The sequence below is a fragment of the Pleurodeles waltl genome, chromosome 4_1 (genome assembly GCF_031143425.1).
Source record: "Pleurodeles waltl isolate 20211129_DDA chromosome 4_1, aPleWal1.hap1.20221129, whole genome shotgun sequence".
Classification (NCBI taxonomy): domain Eukaryota; kingdom Metazoa; phylum Chordata; class Amphibia; order Caudata; family Salamandridae; genus Pleurodeles; species Pleurodeles waltl.
Genome location: NC_090442.1, coordinates 796589086 through 796603805, shown reverse-complemented (window position 1 = coordinate 796603805; position 14720 = coordinate 796589086).

Genomic DNA, 14720 nt, shown 5'->3' with positions numbered 1-14720 from the left:
AATTCCCACTGCTCTTACTGGGCTCTGGACTATCAGGCTTCTAGATTATACTCTAGAGTCCCAACATCTGACACATGCAGAATGCCAAACAGATGCAGTAATAGTTACCTAGTCAACAAATACTTCATGTATAGAGAGTTTATAGGGATAGAGGAAATCTGGGAAAAAGTAAAGAGAACAAACATGTAAGAAAACTCCAAATGGTGAATAAACTATCAGTTGCAGGAATCCCCACAAGCCAAATTTTTAAAATTTGATAACTCTATGTAAGCTAACCTGGAAGTGCTGAACCTGCTCCTCCTGTTCTTCTATTTTCATTCCACCTGTTCATGACCTGGAAGACCCTAAATGTCCCTTCTCCTGGTCTGTTTCACCAGTCTCCACAGACCCAGGCTACGGTTTCTATATTTTCTCAATGCTCGCCTATGTCATACCTTTACTTTCCATTTGCTAGGCTGGTATAGATCCACTTTCTTGACTTACTATCTTCTCACACATTTTCACATTAAGTGCCTGACACCACACCCTTCCCTGGCATTTTTCCAACTATGATTACCTCCTGTCCTTCCACAATAAAAGGAGAGTTGCAGGTCAACTGGGACTTACTCTTGTAAAATTACTTTACTGTTTCGTCACTATGTGCATCCACTGTGTCCCCTTCTTCCACGTCTCCCTCCTCCCTCCCTGTCACGTCTCCACTCACACCTGCATGTACTATATCTTCAGCCACTAAGTCCATCACCACATACCGCTCACGTGCACTCACCACCCCCACTACCATTCACACATCCCCTGTGTCCTCTACTAGTGTGCCTGTGAGCCCTCCTCCCAAATTACACAAACACAGTCACACACCCACCCAACAGCCATCCACCTCATGACAGCCTCCAGCCCATGCACCTTCACCCAAAGCCAGCAAACATACACCTCCTACAACCACTACCTCTTCATCCACTCCCAAACCCCCTCCATCGACCCGTCCCAGTGTGTCTAAAAAACTTTTCCTGTCATACCTTGACCTTTTCCCTATACCTCCCCCACCCCTTCCGTCCCCAGGGCCCGCCTGTCCAGGTCCCAACCCAGCACCTCAGCCACCACATCACCGGCAACTGTGATGCCAGCAGTAACCGGCTTCTGGAGTGCGCCAAGCAGCAGGGCAGCCAGTGTGCCAAGGAGACAGGCCAAGGACACCCCACCTGAAAAACTAAAGAAGTTGGCCACAGCCCAGAGGGAGAAGGCCAAAACACCTGCCACCAAGGGCTCTCCCAGGACTACAGTTGTGAGTGGCAAGACAGCTGTGCCACCATCCAAGGTGGGGAAGGGCCAGAGGAAGAAAGGGAAGTCACCGCCAACCTGCACGCGGACAAGACCACCATGGCACCGCCATATGCACCACACCGCCATAGGCACCTCTGCCCAGGACACCGCCACCAGCAGCACGCTCACTGAGCCACCCACCAGCACTGTTGCCCAGGATACCGCTGCCAGCAGCACGCTCACTAAGCCACCCACCAGCACCGCTACCCAGGACACCGCCGCCAGCAACACACTCACTGAGCCACCCACCAGCACCGCCACCCAGGAACCCGCCGCCAGCGACACGCTCACTGACCACCCACCAGCACTGCTGCCCAATGAGCGCCACAAGCCCTGCCGCCACTGAGGCCGCCGCCAGAACCGCCAGCGGCCACGCCACATCCTGTGCCAGTGGCACCACCGCAGACATGGCTGCCATCAGTCATACGTGGCTGGTGGTCAGTTCTAGGAGCCTGGACAGCTTCCATGTTGGCCCACCGTCAGTGTAGAATGACATCCACTACCTCTGTCCTTGGCAGGATGAAGAACTCTGAGCACAAAGCCCCCTGCAGAACCAGTGGAGAACGACATCCACTACCTCTGTCCTTGGCAGGATGAAGCACTCTGGGCACAAAGCCCCCTTCAGAACCAGTGGAGAATGACATCCACTACCTCAGTCCTTGGCAGGATGAAGCACTCTAGGCACAAAACCCCCTCCATAACCAGTGGAGAATGACATCCACTACCTCTGTCCTTGGCAGGATGAAGCACTCTGGGCACAAAGACCCCTCCAGAACCAGTGGAGAATGACATCCACTACCTCTGTCCTTGGCAGGATGAGGCACTCTGGGCACAAAGCCCCCTCCAGAACCAGTGGAGAATGACATCGACTACCTCAGTCCTTGGCAGGATGAAGCACTCTGGGCACAAAGCCCCCTCCAGAACCAGTGAAAACTGTTATCCACTTGAGAGGCTGTGGCTTTGCACTCCCCAGGATAAAGCAGTGGGCAACCCACCCACTGGAGAGACTTGAGAAACTGTGGCTTTGCACTCCCCAGGATAAAGCAGTGGGCAAACCACCAACTGGAGAGACTTGAGAGACTGCGGCTTTGCACTCCCCAGGATAAAGCAGTGGGCAAAGCACCCACTGGAGAGACTTGAGAGACTGCGGCTTTGCACTCCCCAGGATAAAGCAGTGGGCAAAGCACCCACTGGAGAGACTTGAGAGACTGCGGCTTTGCACTCCCCAGAATAAAGCAGTAGGCAAACCACCCACTGGAGAGACTTGAGAGACTGAGGATTTGCACTCCCCAGGATACCTCAATGGGCATGGAGCCCCCTCGTGGAGCTGGCGTCGTTCACTCATCCGGCTGAGGTGCCCCCCCTTCCCTTCCACCTGAGGTGCCTGTTATATTTCGATCTGATGCCCCAGCAGTGTTCTCTCCGTTTGGATCAGGTATCTTGTGTGGGCCTCGCCCATGCATTTTGGGCCCAGTGGTCCACGGACTATGTAGGTGCAGTACATGGACTTGAAATCTTGGTGTACATATTTGTTAACAGTGTATATATATATTTATGACTAATGGATTTTTACTCATTACAATAGTTCAAATCTTTTCTTTTTGTCCTTGTGTTCTTCCGGGGGGGGGTTTGAGGTTGTAAATCCAATGTTTCAACATGTATTTGTGTGTATGGTGTTGTGAGTGAGGGTGGGGGTGGGGGTGTTGCGTGTTGCGTGTGTGTGTCACTCTCTTTTCCCTCCCCCTCCCCCTGTGTCATAGGTGCAGTACTCACTGTGGTGGTTGCCACCGTCGGTCGTGCTCCTGGTAGAGGAGCAGGAAGAGAATGGCAGGTAGAATTTGGAGTTCCCGCTCCATGGCGTCCTGGTTACTCGTGGGGTGTGTAGAGGTGAGCGTTTTCCCTTCCAAGTCCAGTTTCCGCCGTGTTTTTGTTCATGTTGCATCCGCCCCGGAAAAGGAGGCAGATTGGCCTCTCATAAGGGTGTGGGCGGTACATTGTCTTCCGCCTGTCTGTTGGCAGTGACCGCCATGCTGTTTGTTTGTACCGCCGTGGCGGTCGAAGTGTTAAAGTGGCTGTCTGTGTTGGCGGTTTCCACCACAGTCATAATTCCATTTTTTTTACCGCCGGCCTGTTGGCGGTCTTACCGACACTTTAACACCGACCGCCAGGGTTGTAATGAGGGCCTATGTTTGTCCCGGAAGTTGTCCCTTCCCTTCCAACACAAAAAGAATCATGCTTAAAACACAGACACCCTTGCACCATGGCTCAAGGGGGCATGCTTTGGTGCTAGGCAACCAAAAGTACACCAGCTCAAGGAAAGGACAGGAACTGGCAGTATGATGTTAAATACAGCACAATCCTGCCCTTTTGTGCAGTACAGCAAGGTAGCTTGCGGCCTAGCACTGCATGAAAGTGTGATAAATATACCCCTTACTATTTGATGTTATGGTTGAAATCCAAGGCCTCTACCTTATAAATCATCTCTTTCATGTTTTTAATGTATAAGGTCAGTGCACCCCGCTTGGCCTCAAGACAAAATTAATGTATTTTTATAGGCAGTGGATTTATCAAATTTTTATAGATTCATTGAAGTCTATCTACAGATGGTAGTATTCAACATGAAATATTTAACAATTTGTGTTTTTTCTATTTGCTTTTTAACATTTCAATACATAAGCTCCACAATCTTCCATCTGGATTTTTCATCTGCTTTCATCTGTCTTCTTATGGTGTTCATCTTCATACAAGAATTATTTTCCTCGTGGTCAGTAATTTCTAGTTTTACATACCACTATGCCTCACCCTATTCATTGGGCATAATTGTCACCTGTTTATCTTCACATGCAACCCTCATTTTCCTCTATTGTAGATTCCACTGGTCATGGGGTATGTATCAAGCTTTTTCTCCATTCACAACAGAGCAGGCTTTGGAGACAATGTTCCACCACAGGTTACCAATAATAGCCCTTGAATTTCCCATCTGAATAGGGAATGCATGGAATGGGATATTGCTGAAGCCACACTTGCTCCAAGGGAAATTGGGCATGAGGAGAGAGAGAGAGAGAGAAAGTAAAATGCTGAATATGGCACACGGGCTCAATAACAATTTTGCTTTCGTCAATCATCCAATAAAAATTCCCACTGCTCTTACTGGGCTCTGGACTATCAGGCTTCTAGATTATACTCTAGAGTCCCAACATCTGACACATGCAGAATGCCAAACAGATGCAGTAATAGTTACCTAGTCAACAAATACTTCATGTATAGAGAGTTTATAGGGATAGAGGAAATCTGGGAAAAAGTAAAGAGAACAAACATGTAAGAAAACTCCAAATGGTGAATAAACTATCAGTTGCAGGAATCCCCACAAGCCAAATTTTTAAACTTTGATAACTCTATGTAAGCTAACCTGGAAGTGCTGACCCTGCTCCTCCTGTTCTTCTATTGTCATTCCACCTGCTCATGACCTGGAAGACCCTAAATGTCCTTCTCCTGGTCTGTTTCACCAGTCTCCACAGACCCAGGCTACGATTTCTATATTTTCTCAATGCTCGCCTATGTCATACCTTTATTTTCCATTTGCTAGGCTGGTATACATCCACTTTCATGACTTACTATCTTCTCACACATTTTCACATTAAGTGCCTGACACCACACCCTTCCCTTTCATTTTTCCAAATATGATTACCTCCTGTCCTTCCACAATAAAAGGAGAGTTGCAGGTCAACTGGGACTTACTCTTGTAAAATTACTTTACTGTTTCGTCACTATGTGCATCAAGATTTTTTTCAACATAATTTTAAAAATTCAAAATACAATATACAGGGGGTGATTCTGACCGCGGCGGACGGCGGTCGCTGCCCGCCAAGCGGTTCCCGCCGAAAGACCGCTCTGCGGTCAAAAGACCGCGGCGGTCATTCTGGCTTTCCCACTGGGCCGGCGGGCGACCGCCGAAAGTCCGCCCGCCAGCCCAGCGGGAAACACCCTTCCCACGGGGACGCCGGCTCAGAATGGAGCCGGCGGAGTGGGAAGGTGCGACGGGTGCAGTTGCACCCGTCGCGAATTTCAGTGTCTGCAAAGCAGACACTGAAATTCTTCGTGGGGCCCTCTTACGGGGGCCCCGCAAGTGCCCATGCCATTGGCATGGGCACTGCAGGGGCCCCCAGGGGCCCCGCGGCACCCCCTACCGCCATCCTGTTCCTGGCGGGAGAACCGCCAGGAACCGGATGGCGGTAGGGGGTGTCAGAATCCCCATGGCGGCGGAGCGCGCTCCGCCGCCATGGAGGATTCTCAAGGGCAGCGGGAAGTCGGCTGTACACCGCCGACTTTCCGTTTCTGGCCGCGGCTGAACCGCCGCGGTCAGAATGCCCAGCGGTGCACCGCCAGCCTGTTGGCGGTGCTACCGCCGACCTCCGCCATGGCGGTAATTACCACCAGGGTCAGAATGACCCCCACAATGTCATGTATTAAAAAAATATCTGAACTAGTAGGTGAAGCAAATAAACGCCTTCACTTAAAAGATCCTTTTATCTTCTACTTTTGTCAACGTGTTGGGAAATATTTTTATGACCAAAATCTTTGACTCGTCCATTGTTGGTTCCAATTTCTTTGTCTTCCATTGTGCATGTTTTTCTGTAGTTGTGCTTGCATTTGGGTCAGCTACCCACTTTCCCACTCCTCGGTCCTCTTTGATCTTCCCAGCAACACTATAAAAAGGAGAATAAGTATTTTCAACATGTACATTCTGTGGTTCCTCACAGTGTGAATGTCTCATTTTCTGATTCTGATGATGATGTCTTAGGACCTTGAAAATGCTACCAAGTACTAGGGGAAGTGGGGGTTAGGGGCTCTCATTTTCCATCCCAACACTCTTCTTCAAGAATTATTTTCACTTCATCTTCTATCTTTCTGTTTACAAAATATCTTGTAGAGTAGCTGAGCTGTAGAAGGCTTCCTCTCATTCATCTCCATGCCACACTACTGCCTAATGTGTAGAAACACTCTGAAATAACTGTTTTATCATGCACCATAAGAGGTCTAATGTTTCCTGAGGCCAAGAGATGTGCTGATACAGGAAAAGTGACTAGGCGCCTGTAATATTTTACTAAGGATGATCAGTGACATAGGGGCTAATTTAGAAATTGGTGGAAAGGTTACTCCATCACAAGGGTGACGGATATCCTGCCCACAGAAATCTAAACTCCAATATTTTCTATGGGATTTAGATATTGGTGGGCAGAATATCCGTCACTGTTGTGATGAAGTAACCTCTCTTTCAATATCTATATCAGGCCCAGAGTATTCTCATTAAAGATGCATGAAAAATACATCTACATCTAGTGTGTCAAAGGACCAGTGCAAATGTCTCTAAACAGAACTTCCCTTCAAACTTTCCTAATCTTGCATTTGGATGGCAGGAATGTCCTGTTCTACAACCTCCATGTCTTCAGAATGTCCCTCTAAGCACATTCTTTATGCCACAGCATTCCTCATCAAAGGCCTGAAGAAATATTATAGCATCCCCCCACCCAGATCTAACTCCTATGCCTCTCTTCACCAGCCTCCACCATTATTAAAACCTGCTGCATCATTTACATAGTCACTGTGACTATTACCTCATGCTTGTCTGGCTAACAAGCTCACCACCTCTGGTGACTCTTCACACGTTCGCTGCCGGGCACCATGGAACTAAGGGTTAAGAAATGCAAACAAAGTAAAAACAAGACTAAAGACCTTCTCCATCTGTGCACCCAGGATATGGAACAGGATCCTGGTAGCCAACAGCACTGCCCAAACATTGGCCCCTTTAGGAATGAAGAAAAAAAAACTATTTAAAGTACATTACATCAGAACATAGTAACAGTCCGCCTCTACTCTCAGAACCCAATTACACATAGGTTATCCTGTGTTAGGTTCATACCTACAGTAATTGATATAAGCACACCGAAAGGGAAACAGCACTCATCAATGTAAACATAAACACTAATAAGCACTTGCACAACCACAAACTAAAATGTCATTCAAAGCAAGGAAAGTGAGAGAGAATGAGTCATTTTTATTTCTCCCTAAAGGGGTCAACATAATGTAACTTTGGCACGCAAGGTAGCAGTAAGAAAGACTGACATAAGATTATTTTGCCTGAGTTTTTTTGTTCAGGAATGTCACTAAAATATTGGTTATTAATCCTTTTGTTTCTTTTTATTTTTATGTGCTTTGAATACAGAAGCAGGGTTTACAAGCATGTTTTATGACTTATTTACTTATTTTCCATACTGTAGAGAATTAGAGAACATTAGAAATCATATTTGATCTTTTGGCTATGTTTCAATATTCCACTGATTAGTGAAATGGCTGCCTCATATGAATCTTGATCAATATTTCCTATCACATTTACCAACAGACACAGAATAGTACTGATAGCAGGTTGAGTTCCAAAGAACACAGGTGGTCATTCTGACCCTGGCGGTCTTTGACCGCCAGGGCGGAGGACCGCGGGAGCACCGCCGACAGGCCGGCGGTGCTCCAATGGGGATTCCGACCGCGGCGGTAAAGCCGCGGTCGGACCGGCACCACTGGCGGGGTCCCGCCAGTGTACCGCGGCCCCATTGAATCCTCCGCGGCGGCGCAGCTTGCTGCACCGCCGCGGGGATTCCGACCCCCCCTACCGCCATCCAGATCCCGGCGGTCGGACCGCCGAGATCCGGATGGCGGTAGGGGGGGTCGCGGGGCCCCTGGGGGCCCCTGCAGTGCCCATGCCACTGGCATGGGCATTGCAGGGGCCCCCGTAAGAGGGCCCCTACATGTATTTCACTGTCTGCTGCGCAGACAGTGAAATACGCGACGGGTGCAACTGCACCCGTCGCACAGCTTCCACTCCGCCGGCTCGATTCCGAGCCGGCTTCATCGTGGAAGCCTCTTTCCCGCTGGGCTGGCTGGCGGTCTGAAGGCGACCGCCCGCCAGCCCAGCGGGAAAGTCAGAATTACCGCCGCGCTCTTTCGACCGCGGAACGGTAACCTGACGGCGGGACTTTGGCGGGCGGCCTCCGCCGCCCGCCAAGGTCAGAATGAGGGCCACAGACTTTAAACATTCAATCCAAGGTATATTGACAGGTATTTGTGAAAGGAGTGTTCTCTCCATGCACATGGGACAGGCGTGAAAACATAACAGAAGATGTTCTACATACTAACTGTGGAAAATGGGTTGTTGCTTGGGGTAGGGGTGGGGGGTAAAACCCTACTGAAGCAAGAGCCACAATCTTTGTCAATGTGAAGCACAAAAAGTCATTCAATTAAGAAACTGGCTTAGTTTATATTGTACACCTATGTTGTGGCACCCTAGACTGAGTCCAGGCAACTCTTAGTGAATAGGTGTCCAGATAGCAAAAGTACTCTATGTGGTTGGAGTTTGGAGGAATCAGGACCCTTCCCAGTGGACCACAAGGAAAGCAGCAAATAAGAGAAAGGTTGGAGAGTGCACCCACCTCAGTATACCCAGAAGAGAGGAGTACCTACACCAGGGACCTGGATGCAGAGGGGAGAAGGAACCCTCTCTGAAGTCAGTGATGGCTCAGATTGTCCAACTGCTGTCACGACCCACGGACCATGCCAGTGGAACCCAGGGACGGATTCCAAATGTGGAGGACCTGCAAAGAAAGGGGACAGAGTCAACCACCCTTGGAGTTTCACTGGTGGTGCAGGTGGCAATGCCCACCCTCTGGGAGGTTCCCTCAAGCCAGTGGAAGAAGAAGTCTAGCTATAGGGTCCAGGAACCGCAGAAGATCCCAGGAGTCACCTACAAGCTGTCCCTTGATGGTCACCAGATTTCAGGGGGGTCAGTGACCAGCCAACAATCACTGGCAAATACATGCAGAAGCTGAAAAAGTAATGCAAAGTTTTGGGGACCAGAAAGGTCCAGGAGACTTTACCCTTGAAGGGGGGACAAGGATGGCCCTCAGCATGCAGGAAGGCCAGCAGAAATCAATAGACCCCTACGAGTGACCCACAGTTTATAGATATAGTGAGTAACTAGGAGACCTTACCAGAATAACAAAACAGAAGTTCCATGTTGCATGAGTTGCAAGACAGGGTCTTATCTTCTAGTTGCAGAGCACTGGAGGCCAGGGCTTCTTGGCACCTGAAGATCTCCTGGAGGAAGAGACAACACGCTCTTGGCAAGTGTAACAGTTGTGATGCACAGATGTTCCAGTCCAGTGGAAGGAGCAGGAGCCCCAAGTCTCCCAAGTTGGTTAGAAGACATGCAGGACCCAGAGGAAGCCACAGACTCACCACCAGTGAAGCAGAATCTCTAGAATTCTATGGGACAGCTGACCCCACCAGCCGGTAGACGTTGTCTTGAGGTGCCTGTGGATGAAGGGGAGTGACTCCCTCACTCCAAAGGAGATTCCTTCATGCTTCCAAGTGCAAACAGAGCCCTTGTGATCCTGGAGGATGCACAGCCTTGAATGTTGCAGAATTCTTTCAGGATCTGGGGAAACAATTTTGCAATGGGAGCCTTCCCACCAGAAACAGACATGTTTTGGTTTAAAATCTGACCAGCAATGGTTCCAGAGGCCAGGAGCAGAAGATGTCTTGCAGAGAGTTCCTTGGAGAGAGTTGCTCAATGAATCTGAGGACCCACCCACGTAGAAGCCATTCAGTAAACCCAAAAGGGGGTTGATCACTTTCTGAAGTGACCAACCTATCAGAGGGGTTCAGGGACATCACCTGCCTGGCCTAACCAGTCAGATGCTCCAAGGGGCCTCTGCTCATCCTATTATCAATTTGGCAGAATCAAGTGGCCAGCTGGCAGAGCTCTTTGTAACTCCCTAGGGGATGGGCTGGACAGGGGGATAGTCCTTTGTATAGTTTAGCGCCATAATGGGAACCGGGAGTTCCTGAGCTGGTGCAAACCAGATTATGCAAGGAGGGCACCAAATGTGCTGTTCAAAGCAGTCTGGTGGTGCTCAGAGGCCACCCCGCCTCAGCCCTTAGACAGCCTTTAGACACCTAATATACAGGGGGAGGTAGTCACATCTCTCCATTTCAGGAAATCTTTTGTTCTGCCTCTCCTGCCTGAGCCTGGCTCACCAGCAGGAGGTAAAAACTGTGTCTGGGGTCAGCAGCAGCATGGGCTGGCAGCTGGATCCTGTGAGGCTACCAAACATACTTAGGTTTGGAGAAGCCATTATGTAGATGGACCACTCATGTTGACCAGAGTCTACTACATACCTTAAGAGGGCTTCCCCGCACTTACAGAGCCCAGGAAAACACCTGGGGTATGTAGGGGCACCCTCACACTTAGAGACATGCATCCTGCTCTAGGGCTGAAGGGCCTTCTGGAGGGGTGACTTATAAAGTCTAAGTGCAGTGACCAGGTTCGTCAGAGAAAGGATGCATGCACTGCAATGGCAGGCCTGCAGACAAGGTTTACATGAGCTCCTATGGGTGGCATAATATATGCTTTAGCCCATGGGATACCCCTTGTGTACTAATGCTCCAGTTACCTAAGTTCCAAATACTAGGGACTTACATGGGTGCACCAGTATGCCAATGTTGGGTGTAAAACTGTTACCCGCAACCATTGTGGGAGAGAGAACAGTCACTGGGTCTTGATTAGCAGGATCCCTGTGATTTACAGTCTAAACAAACTAACATCAGGCAAAAAGTGGGGACAACTGTGATAAAAATGTGGCACTTTCTTACATAACCCTCTCCCAAATGAAAGTTAATGAGACTAACATTGCCCAGTTGAGTCTTCATTATCTAAGTGGAAATATCTGGAGAGTCCATCTGCATTGGCATGGTTACTCCAAGGTCTGCGTTCCATTGAAAGGTCTATCCCCTGTAGGGAAATGGACCACCTCAAAAGTTTGGGGTTCTCACCTTTCATCTGTTTAAGCAAGAGAAGGGACGTGTGATCTATCCAAACAATGAAGTGAGTGTCAAACCAGTATGGACTCAACTTCTTTAAGGCCCAGACCACAGCAAAGGCCTCCCTCTCAATCGCTGAACAACACTTTTCTCTGGGGACAACCTCGTGTTGATAAAAGTCACAGGTTGATCCTGGCCCTCTTTATTTAGTTGTGATAGCACTGTTCCTATCCCTACTTGAGAATAATCAGTCTGGACAATGAATTGTTTGGAATAGTCTGGACTTTCGAGAATTGGGCTGAGAACATGGCCTTTTTCAGAGTTTCAAATCCCTCTTGACAGCTAACTGTCCACTTAACCTTTTTAGGAATCTTTTTAGAAGTGAGATCATTCAAGGGGGCTACAATGGAGCCATTCCCTTTTACAAATCTCCTGTAGTACCCAGTCAGGCCCAGAAAAGCTCTGACCTAGATCTGGGTAGCTGAAACAACCTAATGCATGATGGTTTGGATTTTCCTCTGCAGGGGCTGCACTTGGCTTCCACCTACCATGTGGCCCAAGTATACCACTTTACTGTGCCCTATCTGGCATTTTGTATCCTTGATAGTGATGCCGGCCTTTTTCAAAGACTCAAGTATACTCCTAAGGTGGACCAGGTGACCTGCCACGTGAAGCTAAAGACAACAATTTCATCTAGATATGCTGCACTAAGTCTTCCAGGCCTGGCAGAACTTGATTCACCAACCTCTGGAGTGTGGCAGGCACCTTTTTCAAACCAAAGGGCATCACTGTGAAGTGTTAATGCCCACTAGGAGAAGAAACTGCTGTTTTAGGCTTGGCAGCAATAATTAGCTTGATAGTCCAGTAGCCTACTGTCAGGTCAAAGGTGATGAGGTACTTGGCTAAAGCCAGAGACTTAATCAGCTCATCTGCCCTAGGAATGGGATGTGCATCAGTCTTAGTGACTGCATTGAGGCCTCTGTAGTCTACACAAAACCTAATTTCTCTCTTTCCACCGTGGAAGTAAAGTTTTGGCCGAGAGACTTCTGGGCTAGCCCAAGGGCTGTCTGAAGTCTCAACTACCCCCAAATCCAACATCTTTTGGACTTCTGCTCTGACATGGTCAGGCTACTTGTAAAGTTTACTTTCTACAGGCAGACTATCACTTATGTCCACATCATGGGCACATCAGGTGGTCTGACTAGATGTGAGGGAAAAGAGTTCAGAAAACTGTCTGCAGTAAGCTTGTTGTTGTTCAGAAAGGCAGTCTGCAAACACCACCCCAACCACTGAACCATCAACAGGGTTGTTGAAGAGAAGGTCAGGGAGAGGGTCCCTCTCTGGTTCCTGCCCTTCATCAGTGGCCATGGGCAAGCTCATGTCAGCCCTGTCATAGTAAGGCTTGAGGCGGTTCCATTGAAGCAACCTCTGGGGGCTTCTTGGAGTGCCCAGGTCCACCAAATAGGTGAACTCACATTTCGGTTATACTGTTGCTTAGTGGCCACTCCACTTGTCTTAGAGTGATCGTGGGGTAACATGCTCCAAGATCCACACTTGCTGTCCTGGTTGGTAAATAGTCAGTACAGCCTTTTTGGTCATGTCATTGCTTTTGAAGCTCTTGGCTGGCCTCTTTGGAAGCCTTCTTCATGTACTCTGCCATGCAGAACACAGGCCTGGTACATAGTCAACTATGTCCTGTATAGTGGGGTTGAGAGGATGCTCCCAACCTGCCTTCACAAGAGCAAGAGGACCCCTAACTGGATGTCCAAACAGAAGTTCAAATGGTCTGTAACCCACTCCCTTCTGTGGAATGTCTCTGCAGGCAATTAGAAGACAAGGTAATAGGACATCCCATCTTCTCCTCAGGTTGTATGAGAGACCCATAATAATACCTTTTAGGGTTTTTCTGAATCTCTCAACTAACCCATGTCCCTGTGGATGATAAGGTGCAGGGAATTTATAGGTTGCATTACATTCTTTCTACAGTGCTTTGACGTATCCAGACATGAAGTTTGCACCACTGTCAGATGCAACCTCCTTAGGAAAGACCACTCTGGAAAAGATTACCAGGAGGGCCTTGACCACTGCAGGAGCTCTAGTGGACCTAAGGGGAATGGCCTCTGGGTACCTGGTGGTGTGGTCCACCACCACTAGAATAAATCTGATGTCAAGGGGATCAATAATGTCAATCCCTACCCCCTAAAAGGGTACCTCAACCACTTGAAGTGGAATTAAAGGGGTCTTTGTAGTGCTAACTGTCTTGCCACTGACTTGGCAGGTTATACAGGAATGACAAAACTCCTTGGTGTCTTCAGACAGTGAAAGTGGGAGACAAGTCTGTCCAAGTCTTGCTTTGCCCAAGATGTCCTGCAAGGGGAATATCATGGGCTAAGGTCAATAAGAACTCCCTAAACCTCTGAGGTTTGACCAACATCCTTATGGCACCAGGCTTGGCATCTCTAGTCTCAGACTATAGAAGCCCATTTTCCCTATAGACCTTGTGGAGTCCACTCACATCCCCTGCCTCCCTTCCAGCAGCCTGCGGTCTGAGGCCTTAAAGAGAGGGGTGTGACTTCTGCTCCAAACTCAGCTCTTCACTGAGCCCCCTCCACACTCAAGAGCTCTGCTGTATCAGCACCCAGGCCCTTTGGTGCAGGTTCCTCACATGGAGTAAGATCATCCCCCTGAGGGGACTTATCATCACATGAGTCCTGGGCATGAGATCATTTCTGACCCTTTCTACCTCTCTTCTTGGGAGATGACTGGTCCATACCTTCAGGCTCCAGTGCTTCTGATTCTCCCTGTTTCCTGGCTTGTGCTCTAGTTGTCAGAAAGACATTGGCATGGATACCCAGCATTGATGCATAGGTCTATAACTCCACTTCAGCCCAGGCTGAGGTCTCCAAATCATTGCCCATTAGACAATCTAGAGGAATATAAAATGACAATACAACTCTTTAAAGGCCAGTAACCCCCCACCTAAGGTTAACAACTGCCATGGGGTGGCACTTAGTGATGTTATCAGCGTTGGTGACTTGGTAATTGTGACCAAGTAAGATTTGCTCAGGAGACACCAGTTTTCTATCACCATAGTGACACTGGCACCTGTGTCCCGCTAAGCTTCTGTTTCAATTCCATTTATAAGGGGTACTGCCTGTATTTTGTTATATTAGGAGGCCAGGCACCCAGAGTGGCAAGATCAATCCCATCCTCTGATACTAAGATAGCCTCAGTGGTCTCTCTGACTAGGGCAGAGTCCACTGCACTCCCCAAGGTGAACCCAGCTATACCCTTTGTTGAAGTACTATCACCAGTCCTACTGCTAAGGGCAATAGGAGGAGTGGTAGAAGTACTTGCTGATTTTCTTAGGGCAACTGCTGTCACCTGCCATATGGCCTTTTCCCTACCCAGGAAGCACCAAGGTTTCTTTTTGGAGAAGGAGGAAGACGATTTGGACCCACCCTCAGAAGAATTCTGTGGGCCTGATGAAGACTCTTTCTTCATTTCAGTAGATTTCTTCCCATCTTTCTCCT